Below are 15000 nucleotides of genomic sequence, written 5' to 3'. Positions count from 1 at the left end.
CCAAGCGTCTTAATACATATGCAAAAAAATTCATTATTGGCCCACCATTGATTAGAAGATTTAGCTTGTATGAATCGCTATTGGTTTGATACGAATAATGACAATCGTTTCAGTATGTTAAGGATACAGATGTATCCACAATTCATTTAGAGTTACTTAATAGTCTATTTCTTATACCATATCTCTATCCCGTGAAATTCTCGAGCCAAAAGATGGATGCATATGCTGTGTTTCATTTTGCTAAATGATATCAATTAAATGGTGTATCAATTCCATAAATTGCATATAGCAATAAATAAATCAGCAAAATTCTTTCTAATATTTTAGATAGAAGAAACATTTCTTCTATCTAAAATATTAGAAAGAATGTACCCTTCTATCCAAATCCAATTTGCATCGATAAAATAAATCCAAATTCCAGTAGTAGATGAATAATTGCAAATTTGTGTGTGTACGAGATTAGAATAACTTCAAAATAACTGACATAATTTTGTATTTTTCCTGATCAGAAAAATACATGAAAAAGAAAGGAGGTAGAAAAATTTTTGGATTTATGGTTAAAGAAGAAAAAGAAGAAAACAGGGGTTCTGTTGAATTTCAAGTATTCAGTTTCACCAATAAGATACGGAGACTTGCTTCACATTTGGAATTACACAAAAAAGATTTTTCATCGGAAAGAGGTCTACGAAGACTTTTGGGAAAACGTCGACGTTTGCTGGCTTATTTGGCAAAGAAAAATAGAGTACGTTATAAGAAATTAATCGGTCAGTTGAATATTCGGGAGCAGTAATTTAATCGTTCAAATTTTTTTCTTGTTTTATTATTTTTTTAGTAGTCTTATAGTAGTCTTAGATTTTTCATTTTGATGAGCCTCGCTTTGAGGAATTCATGGAATAATCCATTTTCATGGAATAATGAATTAAGGAAGAAAGGATATGAGTCTACCGCTTACAAGAAAAGATCTCATGATAGTCAATATGGGCCCTCAACACCCATCAATGCATGGTGTTCTTCGACTGATCGTTACTCTCGATGGTGAGGATGTTATTGATTGTGAACCCATATTAGGGTATTTACACAGAGGAATGGAAAAAATCGCGGAAAACCGAACTATTATACAATACTTACCTTATGTAACAAGGATATAGAGAGATTGTAGAAAGGGGATAGGATAGTTATTTTTGCAAGAGACTTGTTGTAAATTCCTTAACTTAAGAAAGAAAAAAGAATAAAAACACAGATACATAACATAAAAAAAAGAATAAATAAGACGAGATTCGACCTCCCCCTACATATTTAATTTCCTCTCCTATACAAAAACTAGCAAGACCCACTCCATTGGTAATTCCATCAATAACACCCTTATCAAAAAACTCCGTGAGTTCGGTTAACCCTCTTATACCGAGGGTAAAGACCCTAGTATAGAAAATATCTATATAACCACGATTATATGACCAACTGTATATATTTTTTTTTACTTGATCTAAAAATTCTTTTTTAGGATTTCCTTTGTAAAAAGAGTTTATTAAATCCAAATTCTGAAAAAAAGAATAAGCGGATCCATAGAAGATATATGCTATGAATAAACCAAAGATAGCTAGACTTACAGAAGAAATTGCATTAGTAATAAATTCATATGAATTTACAAAAGAATTAGAACTTTCCTGGGTAAAGTTTATTGAGGGAGTTAACCACTTTGATAATATGGTTAACTCTGCTATTCCATTACCAATTCCTCCATTATCAAAAGAGATTCCTATGAATCCAATGAACAAAGTGAAAAGTAGTAATATAAGAAGAGGAAATAACATAGTATTTCCCGTTTCATGCGGATAGGCAAAAGTTTTTTTAGCCCCAAAAGACGTAGTAAAGGATCCTATCCTATTTCTTGTATTACCTTGAATTTTTGGTATATTTTGTGAAAAAAAAGAAACTCCACTCTTCGTTGTTGATAAAACGAAATCCCTATTCACTCCTTTGGGTATCCTTTTTCCCCATAAGGATATTGAATACAAGGAACTCTCTTTAGTGCTACTGTAATTTTGAAAATGAACACGCAAATACCCATCAAATGTAAGTAAATATATCCGAAACATATAAAAGGCAGTTAATCCTGCAGTAAAGGAGGCTATTATTCCAAAAAAGGGCGAATACAACCAACTATTACTAAGGATTTCATCTTTGGACCAGAAGCAAGCAAGAGGTGGAATACCACAAAGAGAAAGTGTACCCCATAAAAAAGTAGTTCTTGTGATTGGAATGTATTTTCTTAAACCGCCCATAAGAACCATATTTTGACTTTTATCTGGTGAATATCCAACAAGAGGTTCCATTGAATGAATAACGGATCCGGATCCCAAGAACAATAAAGCTTTTGAATAAGCATGAGTGATCAAATGGAATAAAGCAGCTTGATAAGAACCTATACCTAGAGCTAACATCATATAACCCAATTGAGACATTGTAGAATAGGCTAAGCTTCTTTTAATATCTCTCTGAGCAAGAGCTAAAGTAGCTCCTAAGAATAGTGTTATTGTACCTACTAAAGAAATAAAACTCATTATCAAAGGTAAAGATATGAAAAGAGGAAGAAGTCGAGCTAGAAGAAAAATTCCCGCAGCAACCATAGTTGCTGCGTGTATAAGAGCCGAAATAGGAGTGGGCCCTTCCATAGCATCGGGTAACCATACGTGAAGAGGGAATTGTGCGGATTTCGCAACTGCACCAAGGAATAATAAAAAAGCACACAAAGTAGTAAGTAAAGAGTTAATTCCATTATTAGGAATCCAGTTATTAGCTATTTTGAACAAATCCCTAAACTCTAAACTACCTGTTATCCAAAAAAAACCTAAAATTCCTAATAATAGACCAAAATCCCCTACACGATTAGTTACAAAAGCTTTTTGACAAGCACTCGCTGCGATTGGTCGTGTAAACCAAAAGCCTATCAATAAATAAGAACACATTCCCACGAGTTCCCAAAAAAAATAAATTTGTATCAAATTGGAGCTAGTAACCAATCCCAACATGGAAGTATTGAAAAAACTTATATAAACAAAAAATCTCAAATATCCTTCATCGTGAGACATATAACCATCACTATAAATAAGAACCAGGATTCCTACAGTAGTAATTAGTATTAACATAATAGAAGTAAGTGGGTCAATCAAGTATCCAAATTCTAAAGAAAAATCATTATTGACGGTCCAAGACCATAGATATTGATAGATCGAACTTCCATTTATTTGTTGAATAGACAGTTGAACTGAGAATACCATAGCTATACTTAAGAGTAAAACACTAGGAAAAGCCCATATGCGACGAAGATTTTTTGTTGCTGTCGGAATAAGAATAAGGCCAAATCCCATTGACATAATAACTGGAAGTGGGAGAAGAGGGATTACCCATGCATATTGATATGTATGTTCCATAAGAAAAGAAATTGCAATTTTTACTTCAATTTTTACTTCAATTTTTCTATAAAATTGTTTCCGATTCACCAAACCAATTCTTATCTCTTTCTGAAAGAATAAATAAAAAGAATAAGAAAAAATACTGAAATTCTTAATTTTTCCAAAATTTATCTCATTGAAATAATTAAAAATTAAGAATGGGTTTAGTTGGTTAAATTAAAAAAGTTAATAAAATAACTAGGTAACGAAGTTATTTTATTAACTAAATAAAGATATTTATAAAAATAAAAAAAAAAAAGTGGAATCATTTTACTTTCTATTCATAATTCATTTTTATATTTCTTTAAAACAAAGATGAAACAGCTCTCTTGTTCCATAATTAACTGATTGAGTGAATTCCAATGAAAACCTATGTTTATAAGAAATTATCGAATAGTCCTTACTTCATATAGAACTAAAATTCTAATGACTATAAATTACCTAAGTTTTAGAATGTCTTGTTTAAGAGACTCAGTATTTTTTGTTTTGATTGGAATTCCTTTCCTTTATGGAATACCATTCTGAACTTAATTAACTATTTTCATTTTCCCTTCTTTTTATCCCCCCGTCTTATCTTATATGGGGGATAGGCTTCCATACCATATATCTATATATGGAGTATACTTGATATATAAATAGATATAAATAGATTTAAATGAGAAACCCTTCTATATATTCTATATTATTAAAAAAAAAGTATAAAATATATAAAGAAAAAATGTTAAAAAATTCTTGTTGTCTTATCCGCATTAGACAAAATGAAGTAAAAAATAATTCAAAATTTAAGTATCTTTCAGTATCTAAGTATAAATACTAATAAAAAGAAGAAAGAAGGATTGATTTGCAGCAATAGATGTCTTTCACATACAACTAGAAAAAAGTAATTTCCTTTTTGAATGGCAGTTCCAAAAAAACGTACTTCAATGTCAAAAAAGCGTATTCGTAAAAATATTTGGAAGAAAAAGACTTATTTTTCCATAGTACAATCTTATTCTTTAGTAAAATCAAGATCATTTTCGAGCGGTAATGAGCATCCAAAACCAAAGGGTTTTTCTGGGCAACAAACAAATAATAAGATTTTGGAATAATATGAATTGACTTATCAAAAAAGAATTCCAATTATTTAATAATTTGGATTCTTCTTTGAATGTACTTTTATGTGTCGAATTACTCGGTACAATATTCTTAGAACAAAAAACCCCTCTTATCTTATATATACAAGAAAAAAAAAGTTTTGTTTGGTATACTGTGTGCTAAGTATTCTTTTCCTATCAATGAACTTTTCATAATTTTCCTAATAGAATCCTCATATTCTATTAGGAAAATTATGAAAAGTGGAGTATTCTTACAATAGGACTTACAACTTCCACCTATCTTCTCCAAAATCATAAGGTTAGTAAATCTTATTAATAAGAGCATAAAGACTTTCATTCTAGAAATTTTTAAAAAATCCAAAAAGCCTTTTCTATTTATCCATTTTATTTTAATTTCATCATTAAATAGAAACCCTTTTGGATTTTTTTCATTGTATTGAAAGAATTTTCAAAATGTAAAGGGGAAATTAATTAGAAAAAATTAGTTCTATAATTGCAAGTTAGAAAAAAGAAGTTCCAACTCTTTCAAGCAGTGTTTGTGTTTCTATTGGGCAAAGCAAGAGTTTATTGTAAAAAAAAAAAATGGAAACGATACTACCAAACGAAGTCTATTTTAATGAAAACTCTAATGTTCCTAAATTTTATGGACTTTCCCAATATCGACGATTCCCAAGATAATAGCTATTATTCTTTTAAGTTACCTATTATTTGAAGTTAGCCGCCATGGTGAAATTGGTAGACACGCTGCTCTTAGGAAGCAGTGCTCAAGCATCTCGGTTCGAATCCGAGTGGCGGCATTCTTGAAAAAGAATACAATAGATTAGAAATCAATTCGAAATTTACAATTTTGTAATGGGACCTTCCCCTTATGCTATTTGCAACTTTAGAACATATACTAACTCATATCTCTTTCTCAACGATTTCAATTGTGATTACGATTCATTTTATAACCTTATTAGTTCGTGAACTTGGAGGATTACGCGATTCGTCAGAAAAAGGAATGATAGTTACTTTTTTCTCTATAACAGGATTCTTAGTTTCTCGTTGGGCTTCCTCGGGACATTTTCCATTAAGTAATTTATATGAGTCATTGATCTTCCTTTCATGGGCCCTGTATATTCTTCATACCATTCCTAAAATACAGAACTCTAAAAATGATTTAAGCACAATAACTACGCCAAGTACTATTTTAACGCAAGGCTTTGCCACATCGGGTCTTTTAACTGAAATGCATCAATCCACGATACTAGTACCTGCTCTACAATCTCAGTGGTTAATGATGCATGTCAGTATGATGTTATTAAGCTATGCAACTCTTTTGTGCGGATCCTTATTATCTGCCGCTATTCTAATCATTAGATTTCGAAATAATTTCCATTTCTTTTCTAAAAAGAAAAAAAATGTTTTAAATAAAACATTTTTCTTTAGTGATATTAAATATTTTTATGCAAAAAGAAGTGCTTTAAAAAGAACCTCTGTCCCTTCATTTCCAAATTATTACAAATATCAATTAACGGAGCGTTTGGATTCTTGGAGTTATCGTGTCATTAGCCTAGGATTTACCCTTTTAACCGTAGGTATTCTTTGTGGAGCAGTATGGGCTAATGAGGCCTGGGGATCCTATTGGAATTGGGATCCTAAGGAAACTTGGGCATTTATTACTTGGACCATATTCGCAATTTATTTACATAGTAGAACAAATCCAAATTGGAAGGGTACGAATTCTGCACTTATAGCTTTGATAGGATTTCTTATAATTTGGATTTGTTATTTTGGTATAAATCTATTAGGAATAGGCTTACATAGTTATGGTTCGTTTACATTAACACCTAAATGATTACATAAAATAAAACCTTCATGAAATGAAGGTTTTTACTTTTATGTTTTATTTGAGAACCCCTTGAACGCCTTATCAAAGGGTTCTCAAAAATTCGAGATAGATCTAATTATACCTTTTTTACTTATTTCTGCATTATATACTTTTTTACTTATTTCTGCATTAATAGAGCAGACGAGTAAAAAAAAGCAAACCTATTTAGGATAATAATTGGATAAGAGAGCCTCTACCCTGTCAACGGATAGGGAGAGAACAAAATCTGGATAAATACCAATTCCTATTACTGGTAAAAAGATACAGATTAAAATAAAGAGTTCTCGTGGTCCAGAATCCACAAAATTTGCGTTTGGAACATTAAATAGCTTGTATCCATAGAACATCTGGCGTAACATAGATAATAAATAAATAGGAGTTAATATCATTCCAATTGCCATTACAAAAGTAATTAGTGTTTTTGGCATTAACAGAAATTTTGGACTAGTAATTAGTCCAAAAAATACTACTAATTCTGCGACAAAACCACTCATTCCTGGTAAGGCAAGAGAAGCCATTGAAAAGCTACTAAACATGGTAAAAATTTTAGGCATTGGGATAGATATTCCCCCCAGTTCTTCGAGATAAACAAGACGCATTCTATCAGAAGCGGTTCCTGCCAAGAAAAAAAGTGTAGCACCAATAAATCCATGGGATAATATTTGTAAAATAGCTCCATTGAGTCCAATGTTGGTTATGGAACCAATTCCTATAATTATGAAACCCATGTGAGATACAGAGGAATAAGCTATTCTTTTTTTGAAATTTCGTTGACCAAGAGAAGTTGAAGCTGCATAGATTATTTGGATCGCTCCTATTATTACTAACCAGGGCGAAAATAGATAATGAGCATGAGGTAACAATTCCATGTTGATCCGAATCAATCCATATGCTCCCATCTTTAATAATATTCCCGCTAAAAGCATACATGTACTATAATGTGCTTCCCCATGGGTATCTGGTAACCACGTATGTAGGGGTATAATCGGCAATTTGACAGCATAAGCAATAAGGAAGCCAAAATATAAAAGTATTTCCAAGGTTGCAGGGTATGATTGATTAATTAATCTTTCCAAATCTAATCCTGGTTCGTTGGAACCATATAAGCCCATACCCAGAACTCCGATTAAGAAAAAAATGGAACCGCCTGCAGTATACAAAATAAACTTTGTAGCTGAATATAGACGCCTCTTCCCCCCCCACATGGATAAAAGTAAGTAAACAGGAATTAATTCTAACTCCCACATGATAAAAAAAAGTAAAAGGTCTCGCGAAGAAAATAATCCTATTTGACCACTATACATTGCGAGCATCAGGAAATAGAATAATCGCGAATTCCGTGTAATTGGCCAAGCTGCTAAAGTAGCTAAAGTAGTGATAAATCCTGTCAATAAAATAGATCCTAATGAAAGTCCATCGATTCCCAATCTCCAGTGGAAATCGAAGACATCTATCCATTTATAATCCTCCTTTAATTGGATTAAGGGATCCTCCAGTTGGAAATGATAACAGAACGCATAAGTCATTAGAAGGAATTCTAATAAACAAATAGATATAGTATACCACCTAACGACTTTGTTTCCCTTATGAGGTAAAAAGAAAATTAATGAACCTGCAAATATCGGCAAAACAACAAGTATTGTTAACCAAGGAAAATAACTCATGATAAAGTGATAAAGACAAGATACGTTTTGACCAGAAAAGCCCGTGCTCGATTATTTCGAGCACAGGCTTCTTCGGTAAAGAGGAATCAGACGATTCGAGTGAAGTTTTTTGTAACGTATCAATAAGATAGAGCCATGCTACGTGTTGTTTCAGGCCCTAAATAAACGCGGACACTTAAAAAATCTGTCGGGCAGGCAGATTCACATCTCTTACAACCCACACAATCTTCGGTTCTCGGCGCGGAAGCAATTTGCTTGGCTTTACATCCATCCCAGGGTATCATTTCTAATACATCTGTTGGACAAGCTCGTACACATTGAGTGCATCCTATACATGTATCGTAAATTTTTACGGAATGTGACATTGGATCTATAAATTTTTCTTTTCAACATAAAATTTTTCGATCTGGTAAAAATGAAATTAGTACTATAATGAGTCATATGTATTGTAGACACCAGACGAAGCAATGGTTTATCCAAACTTCAAAAAAAAAAATCTATTTTTTAATCTGTTTGTGAGAAAGCGTGAAGAGAGCCAAGAGACTTTAATTTTGGATTTCAACAATAAATAAGAAATAAGAAAGAATTTTACGAATTGTACAGACGAATTCGAATTAGCCAATAAATTGGCTATCGTCTTTTCAATATAAATTATTGCAATATTCAAATTGCAATATCAATGAATTACAAATACAAAAATTCATTTAAGTGAAAAAGAATACTATGCAATAATCTACTAAAAAAAATGGATATCTCAAATAATACTAAGAAAATAGTATTGATTTCTATTTATTTTAATATGTGCGCCTTTGTTTAGAGGATTCTATGTCTAATTATTCAAAAGTCTAATTATTCAATAAATTAGATTGATTGATACGAGTGGATTTCCTATTACGATGGATGGAAGAAAGAATGGATAGTCCAATAGCGGCTTCAGCAGCTGCAAGGGCTATAACAAAAATTGCGAAAATATCTCCTTTTAATTGGCGACTATCAAATAGATCAGAAAATGTTACGAGATTTAGATTAATTGAATTCAGTATAAGTTCAAGACATATTAGAGCTCTAACCATGTTTCGGCTTGTGATCAATCCATAGATACCAATCGAAAATAAATAGACACTCAAAAAAAGTACATGCTCAAACATCATTAACTAACTCCTTATCAATCTCGATTCATTTCAATATGAGGGCAAGAATTGAACCGATTCAATTAATTACAATAGAACAATTACACAACAAAAGAAAAAAAAAAAAAAAAAAAAGGAGGTATTTGTTGGCAGTAGATGGATTTTACTAAATCAAAATTGTGATTCTTTAGTTATTTATTTTAGATTTGCAATTCTTATAATTTGTACTTTTTCTAAGTTTTCTTATTGCCGAGCCATAGTAATTGCACCTATTAAAGAAACTAGAAGAATTATGGAAATGAGTTCAAACGGAAGATAAAAATCGGTTGCTAAATGAATTCCAATTTGTTGAACATTATTTATGAGACCCTGTTCTACTATTTGGTTTGATCTTGTAGTCCAAAGAATTCCATACCACGACGTATCTGGGATAGTAGTCATTAGTGAAAAAACAATAGTTATACAAACGAGTGAAGTGAACCCATCTCCAATAGTCCAATAATTCTTATCTTTAGACCATTCTGAGCCATTTACGAACATTACAGCGAATATGATCAAGACATTTATGGCTCCCACATAAATAAGAAGTTGTGCGACAGCTACAAAGTAGGAATTTAATAAAAAATAGAATAAGGATATACAAACAAGAACTAATCCCAGCGAAAAGGCAGAATAAATGGGGTTGGTAAGTAATACTACTCCTAGACCCCCTAGTAGAAGAACAAATCCCCCAAATAGCATAAGAATCTCATGTATTGGTCCAGGTAAATCCATTATGGATAAAAAGAAATTAATAGTATAAAATTTTTCATGAACTGACTAAAACTAAAGGATTCAAGGAAGGAAAAAAGGATTAGGGTATTTTTTTGTGTATAAACTTATAGTTATAAATTATATTATATCACGAAAATCTAGTCTGATTTAAAATAAGAAATAATTTCCAATAAGCAGTAGTTTTTCGTTTTTCTTTATAGTTTAATTTTAAAGTTTAATAAAGAATTATTAGATTTTTATAACAGAAAGACAAAATCAAAGTTTAGTAATCAGTAATCGTTCTTGAATTCGAAGATTTTTCTTTGTTTATTTTACTTTCAGACGAATTCCTAATTGTTTGAATTGTGTAATCTCCCATTATGGAGATTGGTAACCGACTTAAAGCAATTTGATTGTAATTCAATTCATGACGATCATAGGTAGAAAGTTCATATTCTTCAGTCATTGATAAACAGCTTGTTGGACAGTACTCAACACAATTGCCACAAAATATACAAACTCCGAAATCAATACTATAATTAAGCAATTGTTTTCTTTTAATATCCTTTTCAAATCTCCAATCCACAACGGGTAAATCTATCGGACATACGCGAACACATACTTCACAAGCAATACATTTATCAAATTCAAAGTGGATTCGCCCTCGGAAACGCTCTGGTGTAATTGATTTTTCATAAGGGTAGTGAATCGTTATAGGTAAACGATTTGTGTGGGATAAGGTAGTTATGAAACTTTGACCTATGTACCTTGTAGCACGTATTGTTTGTTGACCATAACTCATGAACCCAGTTACCATAGGGAACATATTCATTCTAAATATCTATGAAAAAGATATGTTTCTTTCTCTTGTTTGAGAGAGCTTTTGTGTTGAAAATATTCTTACTATTATTGTATTATCTTATTTATAGTGAAACAAGTTGAGAAGAGGTTGTTAATAAGAGATTGCCCAGGGAAATAGGTAAAAGAAATTTCCATCCAAGATTTAATAACTGATCCATTCTCATCCTCGGTAAAGTCCATCTTATTGTGATAGAAATGAAGAGAAATAAATAAGCTTTAGTTAATGTAATAAATATACCCATTGTCATTTCCAAAATTCCAACTGCTTTATTCATTTGGAAAAAATCAAAAAAGGATATATAGGGAATAGATAAATTCCACCCGCCCAAGTAGAGAACTGTTACAAATAAAGAAGAAACTAATAAATTTAGGTAAGAAACAAGATAAAATAAACCATATTTGATACCGGAATATTCAGTTTGGTAACCTGCTACTAATTCTTCCTCCGCTTCTGGTAAATCAAAGGGTAATCTTTCACATTCTGCCAAAGAAGAAATTAAAAAAACCAGAAAACCTATAGGCTGACGCCAAATATTCCATCCAAAAAAACCGTATTTTGACTGTGCTTCAACTATATCAACTGTACTTGAACTGTTAGATAATCATAGTCGGTGATAACATCACAGTTCCCACCGCTATTTCAAAACCGTACATGAAACCTTAGCTTCATACGGCTTCTCTATGATCAGAAAAAGGAAAGGACTGTTTTGTTCCTAGCCCCGGGGGCGTAGATAGAATTAGATAAAATAAAATAGATTTGAAAGTCCTAAATTAGACCAAAGGAATTCCGTCTGCTAGAATAAGAAAAAGCGCTTCCGAATTGATCTCATCCTTTATAATATAATGAAAATTTTTCTTTGTTCAGTAATAACTTAATCTTGGAATAAAACACTTGTTACTTGTTATAGGAATTCAATTAATAAATGGAAAGAGTTGGGTATTAGTTCATGAGCAATTCTGCATGAATATGGATAGAGGAAGGAAATAATGAAAATTTTTTCTAGTGCACATCCATATCTTTTTTACTATTCTTCTTTCCCCAGGGAGGGGGTATTTAAAAAGAAAAAATGGATAAAGGGTTAATTCGTTCTTGATAGCCATTTCCTTAACAAGTGAATGGGAACATACTCTGGATCGGAATCCGAAGAAAGTACTACTTGATAATTTCTACAAATTGCAAGTCCTTATTATGATTCCTTTTATGGGCAAAAATCTCTAATGTTTTAGATTTTCCATTACTAATCCTTTATGTACTTTAGTGTTCCTAACCCTTCACTAACTTTTGGTGGATTCTTCTTATGGATTATTAAGTTATAGTAATAACTAGGAGTATTCTAGTAATGGAATTCCATATCGTGAATCCTTTATTCTTGGCCGCTTCAAGATATGATGACTAATTAAAAAATATCAACCTTGGGATAAAGAGTTTACACTGCTTATGTTTACTTCCACTTTTTTCTTGTACGTAGGAAATGAGATTTTTTCTTTTTACTACAAATTTATAAGCTGTTTTGTTTCACTCATATAGCTATCTAGTTTAACTTACCAACCCAAATACTAAATAAGAAAAGGAATATAAATAGTTAATGGATTTTATAGGAAAAAGATCTATTTTAACGAATCACACGTAGAGATATTGCTAGCACACAAAAAGTTAATGGTATTTCATAACTAATGGATTGAGCAGCAGCTCGTAGACCGCCTGAAAAAGAATATTTATTATTTGAGCTATATCCTGCCATAAGAAGACCAATAGGAGCTATACTTGAAATGGCAATCCATAAAAAAACACCAATACTAAGATCGGCTAAAACAAAATGATATCCCAAAGGGATAACTAAAAAACTTAATAAAACTGATATGACTGCTATAGAGGGTCCAATGCTAAATAAAGAAATATCTCCTCGGGATGGCAGAATATCTTCTTTAAAAAGTAGCTTAGTCCCATCTGCTATAGCTTGAAGCAGGCCCAGGGGGCCAGCATATTCAGGACCAATACGTTGTTGTATCGACGCAGATATTTCTCTTTCTAACCACACAATTACGAGTACCTCTATTGTTATTCCCAAAAGGAGGGTCAAAATGGGTAGAATCGATATCAGTCCATAGACTTCTTTTAATAATTCCAATTTCGAAAAAGAATTGATAGTTTCTACCTCTACCCTATCTATTATCATTTCAACGATCAACTTCCCCCATAATGATATCTATACTACCTAATATCGTCATGATATCAGCCAATTTCATTTTTTTAACTAGCTGAGGAAGAATTTGCAAATTAATAAACCCGGGTGGACGGATTTTCCATCTCCAGGGGAAAAGGCTATCATCTCCTACTAGATAAATCCCTAATTCACCTTTTGGGGCTTCTACTCTTACATAAAGCTCTTGTCTTGACAATTCAAAATTGGGCGAAGGTTTTTTACCAAGAAATTTATACTCAAAATCATTCCATTCAGAATTATTTTCTTTCTTAAAGCGTCGGACTTCTAAATTTTCATAAGGTCCTCCAGGAATTTTTTCTACAGCTTGTTGAATTATTTTGATGGATTCCCTCATTTCACCAATTCGTACTAAATAGCGAGCTAACGAATCCCCTTCTTTTTGCCATTGGACTTTCCAATCAAATTGGTTGTAAGACTCATAAGGATCTACTTTACGAAGATCCCATTGTATTCCAGAAGCTCGTAACATCGGTCCCGATAAGCCCCAATTTACTGCTTCTTCTCCGCTAATAAAACCTACTCCTTCAACTCGCTCTAAAAAAATTGGATTCTGTGTAATAAGTTGTTGATATTCAACAACTCCGCGTAAAAAATAATCACAGAAATCTAAACATTTATCGATCCATCCATAAGGTAGATCGGCGGCTACTCCTCCGATGCGAAAGTAATTGTGCATCATTCGCATACCTGTAGCAGCTTCAAATAGATCATATATTAATTCTCTCTCTCTAAAAATATAGAAAAAAGGAGTCTGTGCGCCGAGATCCGCCATAAAAGGTCCAAGCCATAGCAAGTGAGAAGCTATCCGGCTTAATTCTAACATAATTACCCTAATATAGCTGGCTCTTTGTGGTATTTGAATATTCTCCAAGAATTCTGGTGCATTTACTGTTATTGCTTCTGTAAACATAGTAGCTAAATAATCCCACCTTGTTACATAAGGTAAGTATTGTATAATAGTTCGGTTTTCCGCGATTTTTTCCATTCCTCTGTGTAAATACCCTAATATGGGTTCACAATCAATAACATCCTCACCATCGAGAGTAACGATCAGTCGAAGAACACCATGCATTGATGGGTGTTGAGGGCCCATATTGACTATCATGAGATCTTTTCTTGTAAGCGGTAGACTCATATCCTTTCTTCCTTAATTCATTATTCCATGAAAATGGATTATTCCATGAATTCCTCAAAGCGAGGCTCATCAAAATGAAAAATCTAAGACTACTATAAGACTACTAAAAAAATAATAAAACAAGAAAAAAATTTGAACGATTAAATTACTGCTCCCGAATATTCAACTGACCGATTAATTTCTTATAACGTACTCTATTTTTCTTTGCCAAATAAGCCAGCAAACGTCGACGTTTTCCCAAAAGTCTTCGTAGACCTCTTTCCGATGAAAAATCTTTTTTGTGTAATTCCAAATGTGAAGCAAGTCTCCGTATCTTATTGGTGAAACTGAATACTTGAAATTCAACAGAACCCCTGTTTTCTTCTTTTTCTTCTTTAACCATAAATCCAAAAATTTTTCTACCTCCTTTCTTTTTCATGTATTTTTCTGATCAGGAAAAATACAAAATTATGTCAGTTATTTTGAAGTTATTCTAATCTCGTACACACACAAATTTGCAATTATTCATCTACTACTGGAATTTGGATTTATTTTATCGATGCAAATTGGATTTGGATAGAAGGGTACATTCTTTCTAATATTTTAGATAGAAGAAATGTTTCTTCTATCTAAAATATTAGAAAGAATTTTGCTGATTTATTTATTGCTATATGCAATTTATGGAATTGATACACCATTTAATTGATATCATTTAGCAAAATGAAACACAGCATATGCATCCATCTTTTGGCTCGAGAATTTCACGGGATAGAGATATGGTATAAGAAATAGACTATTAAGTAACTCTAAATGAATTGTGGATACATCTGTATCCTT

Source organism: Triticum urartu, unplaced genomic scaffold, assembly GCF_056163025.1.
Source record: "Triticum urartu cultivar PI428250 unplaced genomic scaffold, HENAU_Tu73 scaffold34, whole genome shotgun sequence".
In the NCBI taxonomy this organism is placed as follows: Eukaryota; Viridiplantae; Streptophyta; class Magnoliopsida; order Poales; family Poaceae; genus Triticum; species Triticum urartu.
The sequence above is the reverse complement of the archived record's forward strand: the minus strand, read 5'-3'. Positions refer to the sequence as shown.